Source organism: Bos indicus, chromosome 11, assembly GCF_029378745.1.
Source record: "Bos indicus isolate NIAB-ARS_2022 breed Sahiwal x Tharparkar chromosome 11, NIAB-ARS_B.indTharparkar_mat_pri_1.0, whole genome shotgun sequence".
NCBI classification, from domain to species: domain Eukaryota; kingdom Metazoa; phylum Chordata; class Mammalia; order Artiodactyla; family Bovidae; genus Bos; species Bos indicus.
In genome coordinates, this window is record NC_091770.1 from 19,956,170 (window position 1) to 19,977,690 (window position 21,521).

Below are 21,521 nucleotides of genomic sequence, written 5' to 3' on the forward strand. Positions count from 1 at the left end.
TACACGTATCCATTCTCCCCCAAACCCCTCTTCCATGCAGGTTGGCACATAACATTGAGCAGAGTTCCATGTGCTATACAAGAAGTTTTTGTTGGTTATCCATCAAATCTACTTCTTGACTTCTCATAAGCTGTTTTCATTTCTTTAAGATCAAAGTATATAATCCTGTCCTTTGCTTGATACTGATTTCATTTTCAGTGATAGCATGGTAGAAATCAATGGTTTGCAATGATTTTCAAAATTACTTTTAGGAGTAGAACTTCTGCTTCAAAAGAAATATAAAATAAAGTGAGAACAGAGCTCTGCCTGTCCAGCTTCTCCTTTAGGCACTTCCTCTAACCCTAAGACTCTATGGAACATGATTTGAAAATCACTGTAAAGTGAAAAGAAGTTTTGAGTAGGAGTTTAGGTCTGGAGCAGAGATGATTCTGGTTTGAGTCCAGTTACTATTTTATTTTGTAACCTTAAGTAAATAATGATAACAATAATAGCAATAATGGTAATAATGTAGTGCTGCTAAGTCGCTTCAGTCGTGTTCGACTCTGTGCGACCCCATAGACGGCCTCCCTCCAGGCTCCCCCGTCCCTGGGATTCTCCAGGCAAGAACACTGGAGTGGGTTGCCATTTCCTTCTCCAATGCATGAAAGTGAAAAGTGAAAGTGAAGTCGACTCTTAGCGACCTCATGGACTGCAGCCTACCAGGCTCCTCTGTCCATGGGATTCTCCAGGCAAGAGTACTGGAGTGGGGTGCCATTGCCTTCTCCAATAATGTAGTGAGTACTCTATAAATGCTTGTTATTATAATTAGTAATAATAATTATAAAGATCATTTATAGGGCCTGCTCCATGTGCCAAGCACTGAGCTAAATTATGTAACATGCATTATTTCCTCTAAATACAACAGGTCTAAGAGGTTTTGGGTGAGGTGACTAGAATAGAGAGAGAGAGGTTAAGTCATTTGCTGAAGCCATATAGCAACTGAGGAGCAGAGAAGGGACACAAATGCAGGAATATCTGACTCCAGAGCCAGGCTCCAAGCCCCATAGGTGTGCAGCTTTATAGCTTCAAGGTCCTAATCTGTAAATAAAGAGATTGGATTCACTAAGGGTTTCAAAAAACCTTATTACCATGACAGCTGTGTGCTGAGCTCTAAAAAGAACAGAATTGCAGCTTCTACCTATTATTATGATCATCTGCTAAAAACCTAGTTCTCGTCTCTCTTTATAGAATGACATGCTTTATCCTTTGTTCTAAAACTGTCTGGTATAAAACATCAAACCCATTACAATTCTACCCAGTTTACACATTTTAATTGGCATCACCAGTAACTTTACTGTCTCTCTCCAACCCTCCTCCCTTTTTTCTTTTATCTTCTTTGGCAGAGAACCTGGCATTTTTATGACTTAACCGAGTCACTTGATCATTGTTCATGTAATACTAGCTTGATACAAAGGGAGGGTGGTGGTGTGGTTGTTTTCCTAGCTCTGTCAGCTGAGAGTCCCTAGAAGCATGACATCCCTAGAGCAGTGAATGGAACCCATCACTAGATCTTGGTTTCCAAACACCCTTCTCCACCAAAGTGAGGCCATGGCTGTGTTTATGACCTTGACGTGTGCTGTCCACCCCTTAGGTGTGGGAATGTCACCGTGACCGAGTAGACAGAGGGCACTGGGCAAAGAACTGGTGGACTGATTCATAACTCACCAGCTCAGTGAACCTGAGCAAGTTACATTATCTATGAGGGGGTCAGTATTTTTTTATCATGAAACGAGGTCTGACATGCTTCTTGCAATCCATTCTCCACTCCGGAACCAGGCATTTTTACTCCAAAGTAAATCTGACCCAGATCACTTCTTCGTTTCCACCTGTTCGTTGGCTCCATGTTGCTCCCAGGGCGAAGCCCACCTTCTGTAACTCAGTATGAAACGGTCCCTGCTCACCTTTCTTTTGCTCTTATCCCGCCCCCCATGTGCTCTTTGATGCAAACTTACTGACTTGAAATTCTTTATGTGCTGTGCTCTCTCATCTCCACATCTTTGCTTTTGTCTCTCCTTATAATCTGTATGGTTTTGCCTCCTCTTCTTTTTGCGTATGTTTTTCTTATCTCAACTGGATGTAATTTCTTCCAGAATGCTTTCCCTGGGCCCAAAATTTAATCAAATGCTTCCTATATGTGTCTCTTTAGCCTATCTGTGCGTGTATGTTTGCTTAGTCATGTCCAACTCTTTGTGACCCTATGGACTGTAGCCCGCCAGGCTTCTCTGTCCACGGAATTTTCCTGGCAAGAATACTGGAGCCACGGGGGGAAGCCCTCAGACTATACTGCATTGTAATTACCTGTACTAGTCTGTCTTATAGTCTCTAAGCAATTAGAAGCTATGCCTTAGTCATTGCCATATCCCTAGGGCCTAACCCAAGCCCAGCACCTCGTTCTGGACTCAAATATTTGTTAAATGAATTAATGAATATTTTCTCTGGCCCTCCATCTATTATGTGAGAAAAATATGTGTCTCCTGGATTGTGATGAGGATTGCCAGAGACAGAATATGAGAATGAGGTTTGGTAATAGGAGTCACTGTCCCTGCATGAGATGGGAGGGGAGACTTGCTTTCTTCTTAGTATGCAATTTCCTCTAATCCTGGGTTGGCAAACTGACTCACAGACCAAATTCAGACCACTTCCTGTTTCTGTATTACTGTCAAGTTAAGAATGACTTTTTAAATTGTTAATTGGTTAGATAAAATCAAATCAAGAAGAATTTGTCATGATACGTGGAAATTGTATGAGATGCAAATATCAGAGTCCATGAGTGGTTTTATTGGGATTCATGTCCCAATAATAACTATGGCCATGTCTGCACTACAGTGGCAGAGTTTAGTAGTTATGATAGAGACCTACTGGCCCACAAAATCCAAAGTATAGCTCAGATGGTAAAGCGGGAGACCTGGGTTCCATCCCTGGGTCGGGAAGATCCCCTGGAGAAGGCAATGGCAACCCACTCCAGTACTCTGGCCTGGAAAATTCCATGGATGGAGGAGCCTGGTAGGCTACAGTCCATGGGATTGCAAAGAGTTGGACACGACTGAGTAACTTCACTGACTGAGCCTTTAATAGGAAAAGTTTGCCAATCTCTAAACCTAAAACTTCTTCTGTCCCCTCACTGCTGAATTCCTGCTCTGGGCTTCGGTTCTACTTTAATGTCTCAACCTTTTGTTGTTCAATCACCCAGTACTGTCTAACTCTTTGAGACCCCATGGACTGCTGTACCCCAGGCCTCCCTATCCCTTACCACCTCCTGGAGTTTGCCCAAGTTCATGTCTATTGCATCAGTGGCGCTATCCAATCATCTCACCCTCTGATGTCCTCTTTTTCTACTGCCCTCAATCTTTCCCAACATCAGGGTCTTTTCCAATGAGTCAGCTGTTAACATCAGGTGGCCAAAGCATTGGAGCTTCAGCTTCAGCATCAGTCCTTCCAATGAATATTCAGGGTTGATTTCCTTTAGGATTGACTGGTTTGATCTCCTTTCTGTCCAAGGGACTCACAGGAGTCTTCTCCAGCACCACAGTTCAAAGGCATTAATTCTTTGGCACTCTGCCTTCTTTATGGTCTAGCTCTCACAACCATACATGACCGCTGATCAAATGTCTCAACCTTAGAGACATTTAATATTTCATCAGAGCTCTAGAGAGAAAGAGTTGTTTCTTATTTATCTCCAAACAACTATATGAGTATCTGTGCAGAACACAGCAGGAGGTTTTCACAAAGATATTTCATATTTGGGCATGTATGATGTAGGGGATTTAGGAACAAAATTACTGGGTCCCCCTATAAACTATCTCCTTACTCGGGTTACTTGCTAAAGGAAGGGCTCCTTCTGGTTTTTTAGATTAATATCTGAGACTGAAATTTGTTCAGATGTGTATTTTTTTTTTCTGTGTGGGATTCCTTTTAATTTCATTTTTAAGAAGAAATTAACGGAAAGGAGCTAAAAGCCAAAGCAGTTTCCATTTTAAAAATGAGGGGCTCAACAAAACAAAATTTAAAAGAAGAAATAAAAGAAAAGAAAAAAATGAGGGTCTCCAGGACATTGAAATTAGATTCAGTTACATGGCTGGAAGTGAAGGGAGAGAGAAAGAAGAGAGGGAGGGGGAGAGAAGAGAGCTGGAGAAAGTGACAAAGAAGTGCAGTGGTCAGACAAAAAGATGGGTGAGCTAGAAATCCAGTTTAGGAAGCTGGGAGCCCAGAAAGATGAAAGGAGAATACCTCAGGAGCCACTGGCTCTGTGAGGACATTTTTGTGGTAGTTAAATTGCTTCTTGCAGAATCTCTACGGCTGTTTGGCTTCTGAGTCTCTCCTGTTCAGTCTCCCCTGTCTGTGTGGTATCCCAGTGGTTGTACGTGAGAGAGAAAACTTAAAACCGTCTGTTACGCAGAGGACCATGGTGTACCACCTTCCAGAGAAGAATCCAGGGACTGCCTGTACTCTGAGCTGCATTTCTGAGCTCCTGGGAGGATGTAACAAACAAGTCGCGAGGGTACAAAGATTCATGAGGAGACGCTGCAACACTGTGAAATACTTCTGACATCTTGGTGGCTCCATTTGGCACCATACCATACTTTATGCGGAAAGCAATTTTTTGGACAATGTTGTAGACTGGTTTAACCACTAAACCCACCAAATCCTCCCCTCTCCGCCTTCTAAAATTGCTCTGATGAAATAAAAAACCCCAACAAACACAATATTCCAGGATGATGGAGAAGCAAAGACTGAGGGTTAGAGGCAATGATATAAAGTACCTATGGGAGCTCTCAGTTTGACCAAGTTCATAACACATGCAGTGTGTGTAAATTCACAATTTGAATCTGTAAACTGGAGATAAGACAGACACTCTGTTGGTTTTGGAAATTACATAGACTTATATGAGCAAATGGCTGATACCAAGTATTTTTTTTTTTAACTCTTTAAACAGAGTTTTTACTAATTTTTGAGGATTAGCTTAACCCTCCTTGGCTAATTCTATTATTTCCTCCTCCCTTTTTTTTTGAATGCTTTTAAAGAGCAGTTTAAGTTATATCAACTAGAAACATGTGCTTCAACTTCATCTGTGGTTGGTATTTCTCTTTACACAGATGTGGCAAATTTTGGATACCTGTAAACATTTTCCTTTTAGGGGAACAGACTGGATTTATGGTGCAGAATTCCACTAACCTACATTGGGTCAAAGTATCTGTGAGATGCTTATTACCTAGGATACCTGTTCACTGGAAGAATTTCTTTCTGTTTACATGCCCAATTATGACATAGTTTTGATAATAAAGTGCTTTTCTTCCAGACGTCAGCTTTCCAGAGCTCATTTTTCCTTCCCATTAACCTAAGCAGAGCAGCGTGTACTTGACTGATTATTAATCAGCAATTTGTAGATGCTGCTTCTTTTTCCTCCTAAACTAGGGATGGACAGCAATTTTTCTGTCAAGAACCACAAAACTGTAGGGGAAAGATTGAAAAAGACCTCAAAATTTTAAAAAAATAATAATAAAAGAGAAGATTAGAAAGTATTTTGTCAATGAATGTTTTAATTTAAATAATTAAAATGCATAAAATAGCCATCATTCATATTTTTACTTTCCAGTGTTAAATATATATCATCTTGGTATATTCTTATATATATATAAAGATACATACATATTTTATATATATTCTTATACATATAAATATATTGCATATATATAGACAGATCAATTAGAAATTTTTATTAAGATGAAATCTTATTATAGAAGATACTTTAATGAAAAAAGTAAAACTTTACTGAATTTAATAGAAGAAAAGCTGAAGAAATTGTTGAACTTCAAATAAATGTTTCTTTGGATAAGATATATTATTTCCTACAAGTTTCCTCTCAGATTAAAAAAAAACAGAATCATTTTCAAGCTACACCTGTCATCTTCGACAGTGCTCTCAAACTTTCTCCCATTGCTTCCCAAATATTGTTAGTATTTTTACATTGTCTAGAAAAAAAATAGAACATTTACATTTTTTTCTGTTAGCTTAATTTTCTCAGTTCAAATAATTCAGTATTTATCTCAATAATTAAATGGGTTTAATGATTGTCAGAGTCTTAAAATCTGGATGTTTTTATTTCTATGTTTTTAGTTTTGACTCATATTTTAATATCCACCCCCCAAAGAAGTGCCTATGAGTGTTGTGTTTCCTGAATTCTGTCATGTTTGAGGTACCCATCACCCGTGTAGTTAAACAGCATCTTGGCTGGGTACCATATACTTGGATCATTCTTTTCCACATTATGAACTTTTGTTAGTATTCTACCATTGGCTACCATTTACTGTTATGGTAAAAAGTCTGCTTTTTCTTCAATGTATATGATTTACTTTTCCGGATGGTCACTTAAAAGATTATTTCTTTATCCTTTATTTTAATGATATAACCAGGCTATGCTCTGTGTAGAGTTTTCTGTATCAACCTCTCCTGAAAATTAGAGGACCTTTTCAAGCTACAGATTCAGGTTATTTTCTCCCCCTGGTTTCAGGGAAATTCTCTTGCGTCATATGTTTGGCTTCATTTACTGTTTATTTGTTGGGTTTGCTACCTCAGGGACATCAGTTATCCTCATGTTGGATCATATTTGTTTCCTTCCATACCTATTAGTTCATCTCTAAATGTTCTGATTTTCTTCTTTAACTTTATTCATCAGGAATGGCTCGTCTTTCGTCTATACCAGTAATTTGATTTAAAGCAATAATTATGGTGTTTCTTATTGTTTCTGTATTATTTATTAACTCCTTAGTCCTGTTGTTTGAGGCCTCTATTTGTTTCCTCAAGTACTCAATCACTTTTTCCATTTTGGTATGTTGCTGTTATTATTAGGCCTTTGAATCTTTGTTTTGTCCAGACCGTGTTCTTAAGCTAGTCCCTAGCTTAAGTGAAAGTGATGGTCGCTCAGTTGTCTGACTCTTTGCGACCCCATGGACTGTAGCCCGCCAAGCTCCTCTGTCCATGGAATTCTCCAGGCAACAATACTGGAGTGGTAGCCACTCACTTCTCCAGGGAATTTTCCTTATCCAGGGATTAAACCTGGGTTTCCTGTATTGCAGGCAGATTCTTTATCCTCTGAGCTAGTCCATAGTGTGAAGCAATTTTTCTTCTGATCCTTGATGGTTTTTTATTGTTTAGTACTTTGTCTTTGCTTTCTTCCTTCCTTACCATATAGTATTTAATTTCCATGCCATTTCTTTTTATCTTACTCATGCTATGTGGTTCTATCCAGGCATTCTGTTTGCTCTGATGCACTGAGGTTGACTTCTTGATTTTTTTTTTCACATTATATAAAACCATTTGCTCTTCCTCGCTATATGTTGATGGCTGTATTCATGTGTTCTATACTTTCTTCTATAAAACAAGAGAATGACAACAGAAGGAGAGAGTCCAGCTGGGATATTTTCAGTCTTTGCCAGACAATCTAGGCCTTGCTCATTACTTTGAGACTGTGTTAATTGTTCTGTGTCAGGGTCTGCTTGATGGACATGCTCCTCTCCTTTGGGAATGTAGCCTTGGCCCCTGGACTGTATAACTGTGGAGCTTTTTTCAAAATACACTCTGTCCCCATGTTACTCGCTTTTTGCTCAACAGTCTTCCCATCGCCACCCCCATTAGTCAGTTTGAAAGGGGAAAAGATAATGACTGGGTTGGTTTCTTTCCAGGTTTGATTTGATAAGCTCAGCAATACAATTTCTGGGACTCTGGGCAAAGCTGTGCTACCTCTCCGTTTCATTTCACAAGCATCTGTGTCTTTCCTTATTTGCCAGTTTTTGAAGTTTGTAACATTAACCTAACTTTTCCTTGTATTATGGCTATTAATATTTTCACCCCTAGCTTTTAATTTTTTCTCTCTCTGTTATTATGTTAGATACTTAGAAGGGAAATATTGTGACTCAATTGCAATCTATAGTCTTAAAGCTAAGACAGGATTAAAAATTATATTCAAGATACAACAGATGAGTTAGATGTAAATTCTATATTATAAGCTGTTGAAATAGAGGAAGTTAAGAAGAGATATATGATAATTTGAAATTATAGGAGAGAAAACCCAAGATAATAAAAAAGAACAGCAGAGAAGAACAGGGGGAATAAAAGAAGGAAATCTAATTAGTTTGGAATATTGCAAAGTAGTGATAAACTGCTCTGGTGGGCAATCTTGTCTCTTTGGACTGAGGGCATTGATGCTGGAAGGGCATTGTCATTGTTCTTTGAAATTTATGTAGGCTTTTCAACCTTTGAAAAGTGGTCTCTCTTGTTCTGGAAAATAGCTTAGCTGTTTTTATTTTCAAACTGTAAAGTTTATGTTTGAAACAAAGTCTTATTTTCCTATATAATATTGAAATCTTAACAGATGCTTGAAGCAATTACTCAGGTTTTAAAATTTACTTTGTAATCTGAGAATTGTTGACCCATGTGCTATAACTATCCTGAAAGTTCCTGTCATCCTGCCTCGTAGACTGCAGCATTAAAGAGTATTACAGGAAAGAGAACATGCGAACATGGGGATGGGTAAGAAATTAGGGTAAAAATGGAATCAGAAGCAGGGAGAAAAGTGGGCTCAGAGATCTTATTTGAAAGCCTGGGTTTATTGGCTTATCTGGAATCCTCTCTCTTGGTGAGCTCCGAGGTTCATTTTTGTCTCCCTGTTCCCTTGAAATGCTGGAAGTTCTGCTTAACTTCTCAGCTTCTCTAGGAATGCTTATAAATTGGCAAATGTCTTGGAGTAAAATAATCACTGGTTGTCTGGCTAACTTCAGCGTCCTTCTCTTCTCTCTAGAATCTTGACCCTTTAAATCCTGGCTATTTTGATAGTAGATCTCTGATGCCTTCTGACTGAGGGAAAGCAGAAAAAGGATAAGCACTCAAGACTTAGTTCTTCAGATAGGGTGCTAGACTAGGCTTGCCAGATAAAACACGTGCAATATTTGAGATACACTGATGCCAAACATTTTTTTTGATTGCTTATCTGAAATTCAAATATAAAGGGGTATCCTGTGTTTTATTTGCTAAATCTGTCAACCCTATGCTAGGTCAAAAGGGCTAACACACTAGAGTGTGGGATTTGTGGAGAGTATTTCTATAGATTTATATATAGATGATATAGATAGTCGGTAAGGAGTTTGTTATTATTATGTGCTTAGTCGCTCAGTCGTGTCCGACTCTCGCCAGGGTCCTCTATCCATGGGGATTCTCCAGGCAAGAATACTGGAGTGGGTTGCCATGCTCTCCTCCAGGGGATCTTCCCAACCCAGGGACTGAACTCAGGTCTCCCACATTGCAGGCAGGTTCTTTACCGTCTGAGCCACCAGGGAAGCCATTAAAGATAAATATATATGCGTAAATATGTGTGTGTATAAATATATGTACATTTAGGGACTGCATTCATAGACCAGTTTGGTGCATACATACGGTCCAAATTGGATTTTCAGTTGCTGTATCGTAATTTTGAATTTATGTGGGCATCTTGCTCTCCTCTTTTTATGAATCTTTTAAAATTTCCCCCAAGTAATCTTTTTCAGGTTTGTGCTAGGAAGGAACATCAGTGTGAGTTCAGAAACACAGGAGTGGATTGAGCTCTGATAGCATAATGAGCAAAATTCATTTAATTGGCTCAAGAACCTTTCATGAAAATTAAGGAATAAATAACTTGGACTAGATTTTTCCCAAGCGTAATACACTATCAGTTAACTTGTTCTTGAATTGTGTCCATGTCTGTTTTAGAAACAGAGGGCTGGGCAAACAGCTCAGTGGTTTCTGAAGGTCTTATCACTCACCACAGCTTTCTGGGCAGCAGAATTAACAAAGGAATTCAGAGGGGAAGTGTTGATCAGATCTTACAGTGAGAACAAACACGTCTTGAGAGAAGCTTCTGCTGGTGTCGGGGCCATATAAACTATCATCATCACCAAGGCCTTGAGCTTGATTTATGAGTTAGCACAAATCAGATTTTATTTCTAAGCACACTTTCAAGAAAACTTGCAGGAATTCCTTTGTGAAACAGAGAATCTTGTGTAATGCAAACCATTCAAAATTTGGAGAATGCAATGAGAGAATTTCAATGGGCTGCCAAAATCAAGTTAAAATCTGAATCAGGAATTGTGTAGTTGGCCCTTTAGTGAGGGGACTGATTTGTTTAATAGCAACAACAACAAAAAAAATCAATGACTTAAGTAGAAACATTTACTGTACTGGAAGGCAACTTCTAGTATCAGCAGTTAATCTCTGGCCTGGACTAACTTTATCACTGTATTTGAACCAATTGATCATTAGGAAATTGATGGCATTTGTAAGTGAAAAGAATTTAGAGCAGCGGTTTTCAAACTGTTACTGCAGTTTGGAGTCACTTGTAGAATTTTTAAAAACCCCATGTCTGGGGACTTTTAAAACTGTACTTATTAAATCTGAACATTGGAGCCTGGGTCCCCAACCATCAGTAGTTTTGATCATTCCCCTCGTGACTCTAATGTCCAGCCAACCTTGAGAACCAGCAGGTTCAAGCAGAGCTGAGTCGTTGCTCTCTCCTGTGATTTCCTTGTTGGTACCTTGAAGTCCCCCGAAGCCATTGGATCATCAGCTCACTGGCAGGAGTTTGTACCAGAAAGACCAGCCTCCCTTGCAGGCCAGTCTCTGGGGGGCATGCTCTTTCATGGGGAAAAAGCATTAAATGTTAGGTAGGTAATTTCACAGTCTGTAGGGCTTTTTTTCCTATTTTGTAAGTGATTTTTTTTTTTTTAATGAGAACTCAGGGTGGAGATGAGGAAGTGCTAACTCAAGCCACAGCAGGTCAGCTTTTCCTGGCTTTCAGAGAAGGTGGAGGGAAGTGTTTGTTTCAGCAGGCGCTGAATCTCATAGAAGGAGTAGATGGAGCCATGTTTCTTGAAGGCTCATTCCCAAAGATACCCTTCAGGAATGTAAGAGACCAGATGGACTGAAACTGGGGGTTTTTTTTGGATCCTAAGGGAAATGTAAAATCCAGCAGCTATTCTGGAATCAGTGCTTCTAAAGAAAGAGAAAATTTGGCTATGACGCTATCTTTGTGTTCTTAAGAAATACTTGAGAAGACACAAATTGACTCTGAGTATTCATCTGTCTTCCCGAGTCTTCCTGAGGATGGAGACCCTTCTTGGAGGCACTCCATTAATATGCTGATAGAAGAACTCGTTATGGACCCCTCCCTTTTAAAAATTGGATTTTCCTCTAAGCCTATTTATTTTTTCATGAATTTTAGAGGTATTTTCCTATAAGTAATGCTCTCTGTTTCTCTATCACATAGAACTATCTCTTATAAAACCTAACTAGCCTCCACTTATAGCAGGAACATGGGACCCATCATGTATTGCCTTCAGTTTCTGAATTTTTTTAATGAAAACTACTCTTTCCTCCCTCCTTAAGGAGAAGGACCATGTTTTATACATCTTCAGTACCTTTCATGAGTTTTAGAAAACAACACATAGTTCTCAATAATTGATTACTTTTCTTGATTATCTTTATTTCAACTTTTAAAAGAGCATAGGATGTCAAAGAATGCTCAAACTACCGCACAAGTTATCTCACATGCTAGTAAAGTAATGCTCAAAATTCTCCAAGCCAGGCTTCAGCAATACGTGAACTTCCAGATGTTCAAGCTGGTTTTAGAAAAGGCAGAGGAACTAGAGATCAAATTGCCAACATCTGCTGGATCATGGAAAAAGCAAGAGATTTCCAGAAAAACATCTATTTCTGCTTTATTGACTATGCCAAAGCCTTTGACTGTGTGGATCACAATAAACTGTGGAAAATTCTGAAAGAGATGGGAATACCAGACCACCTGACCTGCCTCTTGAAAAATCTGTATGCAGGTCAGGAAGCAACAGTTAGAACTGGACATGGAACAACAGCCTGGTTCCAAATAGGAAAAGGAGTACGACAAGGCTGTATATTGTCATCCTGCTTATTTAACTTATATGCAGAGTACATCATGAGAAACGCTAGGCTGGAAGAAGCACAAGCTGGAATCAAGATTGCCGGGAGAAATATCAATAACCTCAGATATGCAGATGACACCACCCTTATGGCAGAAAGTGAAGAGGAACTCAAAAGCCTCTTGATGAAAGTGAAAGAGAAAAGTGAAAAAGTTGGCTTAAAGCTCACCATTCAGAAACAAAGATCGTGGCATCTGGTCCCATCACTTCATGGGAAATAGATGGGGAAACAGTGGAAAGAGTGTCAGACTTTATTTTGGGGGGCTCCAAAATCACTGCAGATGGTGATTGCAGCCATGGAATTAAAAGATGCTTACTCCTTGGAAGGAAAGTTATGACCAACCTAGATAGCTTATTAAAAAGCAGTGATATTACTTTGCCAACAAAGGTTTGTCTAGTCAAGGCTATGGTTTTTCCAGTGGTCATGTATGGACGTGAGAGTTGGACTGTGAAGAAAGCTGAGCACCGAAGAATTGATGCTTTTGAACTGTGGTGTTGGAGAAGACTCTTGAGAGTCCCTTGGACTGCAAGGAGATCCAACCAGTCCATCCTAAAGGAGATCAGTCCTGGGTGTTCACTGGAAGGACTGATGCTAAAGCTGAAACTCCAGTACTTTGGCCACCTCATGCGAAGAGTTGACTCATTGGAAAAGACCCTGATGCTGTGAGGGACTGGGGGGCAGGAGGAGAAGGGGATGACAGAGGGTGAGATGGCTGGATGGCATCACTGACTCGAGGGACATGAGTTTGAGTGAACTCTGGGATTTGGTGATGGACAGTGAGGCCTGGCATGCTGCGATTCATGGGGTCGCAAGGAGTCAGACACGACTGAGTGACTGAACTGAACCGAACTGAGGATGTCAATTTATTAAAAGAAAAAATTTTCCAGTTCTATTGAAATCCCTCTTTTGTACCAAACTATGTTCTACGTTTAATGTCCTATATGTTTCTAAACTCTGTATAATTTAAAGCATGGTTCTTATTCTGGAATATATATATATAGGCTTAAAGGATATGTGAACTTTATATACACATACATATATGCATATATAAAATATTATATAATACTTTATATGTATATATATACACATTTATATATATTTATATATTGATACATACACATCAATATATTGTGTGTGTGCATTTTTGCAGAGAGGTTGCCTCTAGCTTTCACTAATTTAACCAAAGGACTTATGACTCTCCTCTTGCTTACTTTACTCCCCCAAAGTTAAAAATTACTGATTTAAAGGGACCCAGAAATAAATATCCAAAATATGAATTTACATAGCTCTGCCCTCAGTATTCCTCCCTAGTCAGTGAACACTATCATTTCTCCTGCTCTTCTAGGAGCTGTTCTGACCAAACAAGTAGATGAACAGCCATTGTAGATCCAGGTCAAAGCAAAGCTGGTTTTAAATTCTGAAGGAGACCCACAGTTAGATTATGACCAGGGAGGGGTCAGGGTGGGTGGACAAACCCTGCTTCTGAGTGAGGCCAAGGCAAAAGGAGGGAGCTGGCATCACCCCTTCTCTTCCTGGTTGCCCCAAGCACAGAGATGGCTGCTGACTGTGTCAGGCTGTCATAGAGATCAACCGGAGGCAGGCTTGTGGGCCAGAAGTGGCTGAGGGCACTATAAACCCTGAGGAGCTGGGTGTTGAGCCATAGAAATCAGATCTTCTGAGGAGCCGCAGCAGCAGCCTGCTGTGTGTCCATGTTAGGAGGCTGTTACCGGGAGGCCCAGATGGTGTTCCCTGAAGTTGCATGTCCTGTCCGGCTCAGCAGCACCATGGGGTGGGAGTGGCAGATGTGTGGGCCTTACCCTTTTCCAGCCTGCAGTGGCCTCCCTTTCCCGCTTCTGTTGCCTTGCCGTTGGCTGCCCAGTCTTTTCCTTTGCATCTCACAGGCCTTCACCCTGTCCTTTTCACAGTCACATCATCCGGGCCATCTCATAGTCTTAGCTTCTTGGTGACATCAGCCTTTCTGTAAGTTTTTGTTTTTTTGTTTTTTTCTTTTTTCTTTTGTTCAGCTACATCTGTCCCTGTCACTTGCTATATTGAGAGTGTTTTTGGACAACTTTGTGTAGTGAATTAAGCAAAAGCTCCCCAGGCAATCCAAGGAAGTTCAGTGGAATGTCAGGAAGGTTATCTGAGCTGATCTGCAGGCATAAGAAAGGATCTGCGGGGACCAATGAGCATGGGCTAGAGCACAGATGCCATGAGGCAGATAGGAGGAGGGAGGAGCTGCTCCAGAGAAACACAGAGTTGGCCAAGAGCCCACAGGGCCCTGAGCCCACCTGCTCAGTGGTTGCCATACGATCAGAGGGAATTACACAGTTGGAGGACTAGGCCACCATTACATTTTAAACAATTTAAGGATTCCAAGCAAGAAAATAAGCACAATGGACGTCAATTCAAGAATTCCTTCCATTTTGAATAAAATATAGAAAAAAAGACTGTATTTGAAAAAAAAAAATCCTTCCAGTCCTAGGATTCTGGGAAAATCCATTTCACGAATGTCCTCTAAAAACTTTCCAAATCACTCAGAAAATAGTATGTTTTTTGCCTGAAAAACAGTCAATCTTTCCTTATCAGCAAGCTTGTGCTGGCAAGAAAGGTAATTCTATGCTTTCCTCTAAAGATGTACGGGGTTATGGGCCTTGGAACAGATGTTTGAGGTTTATACTACCCCTACTGAAGCCTGATTTCTTTTAAAATAACATCTTTCAGTCACCTTCTAATATGCATTGACTGCATTTTTTGCTAGCAGCCCCTCTGCTTAACACAGAGGCTCAACACATTTGCTAGGTGGTTCCAGGTTCACAGACACCACCAGGCAGATAGGAGGAGGGAGGAGCTGCCCCAGGGAAACACAGGGCTGGCCAAGAGCAATGCAGGGATGCTTGGATTTTTGTAAAATTGTGGTCTTTGGTTAAGGCTGAACCTGGGCTGACTGCCTGAATGATGCGTGGGGAGTTAAATCTCCCCAAACCTGGTCTTGGTATGTTTGCTCTGATAAACTCTTCTCATTTCTGGTAAAAAGGCGGTGTGTGTTCTTTCTCTCCCAGGCTGGATTCCTGGAGCTAAATCAGGTTTGCCGAGGTTAGCAATGTCTCTTCTTTCCCGTGTAAAATAAAAACAAGGGCAAGTGGTTGCAAAAAAGGACCCAGTGAGTAAATGTAAAGCACTGTGAGAACTCAAAATCAATATTTTCTTTAAAGTGAAGGAAAAGAGAGTGTACACAATTGTAGGTTATGTGACTCAGCTGCCATACCAGAGATGACTTAGATATCATCAATGACAGGCGTCTTTAGCAGCTGAGTGTGTCCTTGGGGTCACAAAGTTGGGCAGTGCCCTCTGCCAACTTATTATTAACAAGATATCCCAGTATTTCAAGGGTTTCCCTTGTGGCTCAGACAATAAAGAATCTGCCTGCAATGCAGGAGACCTGGGTTTGATCCCTGGGTCAGAAAGAGCCCCTGGAGAAGGGAATGGCAACCCACTCCTGTATTCTTGCCTGGAGAATTCCAGGGACAGAGGAGCCTGGTGGGCTTCAGTCCATAGGGTCACAAAGAGTTGGATAATTTCACTTCCCAGTATTAAAAAAAAAAAACTGTTGTCCTTCTATCTCAAGGAAAACAATGGTAATATCACTCATGCTTTTTAAAGGATAGCTGGGTACTTGGCACTGAACTAAATGTTTTATATGGATCATCTTTTTAATCCTCACAATAATCTTGTGAAGTAACTATCACTACTATTATATTCAAGCTTAGATGATCAAAATGAGGCTTAGAGAGGAGAATTAATTTGCCCACAATCATAAGGTTAGTGATTTACTCGACCTGTGAACAGTATGAAAAAGCAAAATGATAGGATACTGAAAGAGAAACTCCCCAGGTCAGTAGGTGCCCAATATGCTACTGGAGATCAGTGGAGAAATAACTCCAGAAAGAATGAATGGAGCCAAAGCAAAAACAATATCCAGCTGTGGATGTGACTGGTGATAGAAGCAAGGTCCGATGCTGTAAAGAGCAATATTGCATAGGAACCTGGAATGTCAGGTCCATGAATCAAGGCAAATTGGAAGTGGTCAAACAAGAGATGGCAAGAGTGAATGTCGACATTCTAGGAATCAGCGAACTGAAATGGACAGGAATGGGTGAATTTAACTCAGATGACCATTATATCTACTACTGCAGGCAAGAATCCCTCAGAAGAAATGGAGTAGCCATCATGGTCAACAAAAGAGTCCGAAATGCAGTACTTGGATGCAATCTCAAAAATGACAGAATGATCTCGGTTCGTTTCCAAGGCAAACCATTCGATATCACAATAATCCAAGCCTATGCCCCAACCAGTAACGCTGAAGAAGCTGAAGTTGAATGGTTCTATGCAGACCTACAAGACCTTTTAGAACTAACACCCAAAAAAGATGTCCTTTTCATTATAGGGGACTGGAATGCAAAAGTAGGAAGTCAAGAAACACCTGGAGGAACAGGCAAATTTGACCTTGGAATACGGAATGAAGCAGGGCAAAGACTAATAGAGTTTTGCCAAGAAAATGGACTGGTCATAACAAGCACCCTCTTCCAACAACACAAGAGAAGACTCTATACATGGACATCACCAGATGGTCAACACTGAAATCAGATTGATTATATTCTTTGCAGCCAAAGATGGAGAAGCCCTATACAGTCAGCAAAAACAAGACCAGGAGCTGACTGTAGCTCAGATCATGAACTCCTTATTGCCAAATTCAGACTTAAATTGAAGAAAGTAGGGAAAACCACTAGACCATTCAGGTATGACCTAAATCAAATCCCTTATGATTATACAGTGGAAGTGAGAAATAGATTTAAGGGCCTAGATCTGATAGACAGAGTGCCTGATGAACTATGGACAGAGGTTCATGACATTGTACAGGAGACAGGGATCAAGACCATCCCTGTGGAAAAGAAATGCAAAAAAGCAAAATGGCTGTCTGGGGAGGCCTTACAAATAGCTGTGAAGAGAAGAGAAGTGAAAAGCAAAGGAGCAAAGGAAAGATATAAGCATCTGAATGCAGAGTTCCAAAGAATAGCAAGGAGAGATAAGAAAGCCTTTGTCAGCAATCAATGCAAAGAAATAGAGGAAAACAACAGAATGGGAAAGACTAGAGATCTCTTCAAGAAAATTAGAGATACCAAAGGAACATTTCATGCAAAGATGAGCTCGATAAAGGACAGAAATGGTATGGACCTAACAGAAGCAGAAGATATTAAGAAGAGATGGCAAGAATACACAGAAGAACTGTACAAAAAAGATCTTCATGACCCAGATAATCACGATGGTGTGATGACTGACCTAGAGCCAGACATCCTGGAATGTGAAGTCAAGTGGGCCTTAGAAAGCATCACTATGAACAAAGCTAGTAGAGGTGATGGAATTCCAGTTGAGCTATTTCAAATCCTGAAAGATGATGCTGTGAAAGTGCTGCATTCAACATGCCAGCAAATTTGGAAAACTCAGCAGTGGTCACAGGACTGGAAAAGGTCAGTTTTCATTCCAATCCCAAAGCAAGGCAATGCCAAAGAATGCTCAAACTACCACACAATTGCACTCATCTCACACGCTAGTAAAGTAAAGCTCAAAATTCTCCAAGCCAGGCTTCAGCAATATGTGAACCGTGAACTTCCTGATGTTCAAGCTGGTTTTAGAAAAGGCAGAGGAACCAGAGATCAAATTGCCAACATCTGCTGGATCATGGAAAAAAGCAAGAGAGTTCCAGAAAAACATCTATTTCTGCTTTATTGACTATGCCAAAGCCTTTGATTGTGTGGATCACAATAAACTGTGGAAAATTCTGAAAGAGATGGGAATACCAGCCCACCTGACCTGCCTCTTGAGAAATCTGTATGAAGGTCAGGAAGCAACAGTTAGAACTGGACATGGAACAACAGACTAGTTCCAAATAGGAAAAGGAGTACATCAAGGCTGTATATGGTCACCCTGCTTATTTAACTTCTATGCAGAGTACATCATGAGAAACGCTGGACTGGAAGAAACACAAGCTGGAATCAAGACTGCCGGTAGAAATATCAATAACCTCAGATATGCAGATGACACCACCCTTATGGCAGAAAGTGAAGAGGAACTCAAAAGCCTCTTGATGAAAGTGAAAGTGGAGAGTGAAAAAGTTGGTTTAAAGCTCACCATTCAGAAAACGAAGATCATGGCATCCGGTCCCATCACTTTATGAGAAATAGATGGGGAAACAGTGGAAAGAGTGTCAGACTTTATTTTTGGGGGCTCCAAAATCACTGCAGACGATGACTGCAGCCATGAAATTAAAAGACGCTTACTCCTTGGAAGGAAAGTTATGACCATCCTAGATAGCATATTCAAAAGCAGAGACATTATTTTGCCAACAAAGGTCCGTCTAGTCAAGGCTATGGTTTTTCCAGTGGTCATGTATGGATGTGAGAGTTGGACTGTCAGAAGGCTGAGTGCCGAAGAATTGATGCTTTTGAACTGTGGTGTTGGAGAAGACTCTTGAGAGTCTCTTGGACTACAAGGAGATCCAACCAGTCCATTCTGAAGGAGATCAGCCCTGGGATTTCTTTGGAAGGAATGATGCTAAAGCTGAAACTCTAGTACTTTGGCCACCTCATGTGACGGGTTGACTCATTGGAAAAGACTCTGATGCTGGGAGGGATTGGGGGCAGGAAGAGAAGGGGACGACAGAGGATGAGATGGCTGGATGGCATCACTGACTCGATGGACGTGAGTCTGGGTGAACTCCAGGGGTTGGTGATGGACAGGGAGGCCTGGCGTGCTGTGATTCGTGGGGTTGCAAAGAGTCGGACACGACTGAGGGACTGATCTGATCAGACCTGATCTTATGGGTGTTCTGACAATCTTCATCAGTTGAGTGGAACTCATCTTCTAAATTTATTTTCTTTTTCCTTCCTAGGTATTTCCATGATCTGTCAACCGCAGTTTATTATTTCTCAGCCATGGGCAGCTCTTCTGCTCTCAGTGGTGATGGCCCCATTTGATGGGAGCTCAGCGGGGCACTTCAGTTCTCCTCCACGTGGTTTCTCTCTGCATGGCTTCTCTTATCCTCCATGGCTTCTTCAGGTGGCCTCTTTCCAGCAGGATAGTCTAGACTTTCTCACCACATGGAACCTGGGATCCAAGAGGGAGTGTTTGAACATAACAAACCTAATTGTTAAGATGGTTATGAAGCTTCTGCTTGTGTCACACTTGCTAAAGCCTCATTGGCCAAGTCAAATCACATGATCAAGATCAACTTCTGTGTGTAAAAGGGGACTTTACAAGGGAGTGAATACCAGGGGTATCACTGGATAAGGAGGCCACAGTGTAACACACTGCCACACCAGTAATAATAATAATAGTAATGATATCCGTCATTTACTGAGCAGGTACCGTGTCAGTGTGATTTCTCTTTCATTATCATAGTAACATAGCCTATCATCTTGGTAGCTTTATCATTTCACAGGAAAGGTAATGGAGGCTCAGTGACTCTGACCTGTTAAGGTGACAAGAGTGAATTCAAACACCGGTCTTTCTATTTTTAAGATCCCAGGATAATAGATGGGGCTTCCCAGGGGGCACAGCGGTAAAGAATCCACCTGCCAATGAGGAGACATGGATTCGACCCCTGGGCCAGGAAAATCCCCTAGAAAAGGAAATGGCAACCCACTCCAGTACATTTGCCTGGAAAATTCCATAGACAGAGGAGCCTGGTGGGCTACAGTCCATGGGGTCTCAAAGAGTTGGACACTACTGAGTTACTGAGCATATGCACACAGTAGAATAGATAGAAGTGTGGGTTGCCGAGAAGTAATTTTTTCTAAAAGAGGAAAATGTATTTTTAATGTAACAATGAATTTTGGAATTTGGAAGGGAAAAAGAAAGATTCTAGTCAGTGGTTTTCTGTGCAGGGTGTTCTAGTGTGTTTGGGGCCTTCTTGTCCCAAGACTGACGTTCTTCATTTGCAGTCATTCTTTCTAATTCTGGCATTTCAAATGGAGAACATAGTCAGTAAACAAGATTGGGTATAATTAGACTAATCAAAATGCAAAAAGAGTATAATGCAACTTTTCTTTTAATCAGCTCTTGTTTTAATCCTTGGCAAGAAGAGCCAGTCTCTACCCTGGCTATGTTTTCAAAAGTTCTTCCCCAAACCATTTGGGAAGCAGAGAGCTGGAGAAAGAAGAGGAGTGGAGGCAGCTAGACCCTGTAATAAGGCAGATTTCAAAACATAGCTCAGATTTTTGGAAAATCCCTTCTTGGGCATAAAAAGTGCAACAACCTATGTTCAGATGCTTTTGCCAGCTGAAAACCACCATGACACTCGAATGCGGTTTGCAAATGTTCCCTTCTTCCCCACCAGCACCCACGGCTGTGTTCCAGGAGATGAATACAGTGTTTGGCCTGTCTCAGGGCTGAGAGTGTATGAAGCATGGGCATTGTTGGGTGAGCCTGGCTGGGAGTTCTTAAAATCAAGGGAATCATGTGGAAAGATTAATGGAAACTTATATTAAAATATGATACCTCCAAAAATAATTTCTTGCAAGCAGTAAGAATTAAAGCATTGTGAAACAAACAGAGCTTTCACTATTAACCTTAGGAAAGAAAAAAGGGTGGCTGGCTCAGTGGAAAATATCGGCTGTGATTTTTTTTTTTCTTTTGGCCCTTTCCATGCTAGATGGCACTATGATGGAAGGGCTTGGTTGTTTGAAGAGACTCCCAGAGAGGGAGGGATAAAAACAGCTCATGTGAGTTTTGGTATATCATGGTTGGTGGGTTCCTATTTTATTTTCAACCCTCCGTTGTCTCATTACTTCACTATTATTTTGGTTTTAGAGGTAATTTTAATCTTAAATATAGTGTTTGGTTTTTCTCAATGTAGGCACTTGGAGGGAAATCTAACAGGTCTACCAAATCCCTGGAGTGAATGTTGACTGACATCTGCATGGCACTTGCCTGTGTCCTTCCCACGCGCCGCCCCCCCGCCCCCTGCACCCTAGTGGCAGTACTTTAATGGCATGAAGTTCCTGGAAAATAGTATTTCTTAACCAATTTCTTTCAAAGTGAAGTCCATAGAGAAAAGGGTCATTTTATCTGAGCAAATAACAAATTCTTACAGACGCTTGTAATCACTGTCAACTCTCCCTCCCACCCCTCAAAAATAGACCTTGTGGTGTGAAGTGAGGACAGCAAGTGATTCATGTGTGAGTTTATAATTCATTTTAGAAATAAAGCTGAGCCCGTAAAGTACAGTCCAGGAAAAACAAGGAAGAATGAATAGCATTAAGGGCACATCAGAATACTTGGGCCAAAATAAAAATATTTGGTATAACTTAAAATAAGTCTATATTTATTTTTTGAAAGGTAATGTGCAATTAAAATTTCCTCTGTCTGTTGAATAGTCACTTAAAAATGCTTTTGTAACATTCACAAAATGATTTTTAGTTTTATGAAGAGATTGTATACTTTGA

At 40.6% G+C, this 21,521-nt stretch overlaps 1 long non-coding RNA gene across 1 annotated transcript in view; it reads left to right on the plus strand.

The window, feature by feature from the left end:
- Nucleotides 1-19,386, plus strand: part of LOC139185644 (uncharacterized) — a 99,618-nt gene extending 80,232 nt beyond the window's left edge. The window contains exon 3 of the long non-coding RNA XR_011569144.1: nucleotides 18,968-19,386. This is a non-coding gene — a long non-coding RNA (uncharacterized lncRNA). The remainder of the gene's footprint in view (nucleotides 1-18,967) is intronic.
- Nucleotides 19,387-21,521: the final 2,135 nt, after the last annotated feature.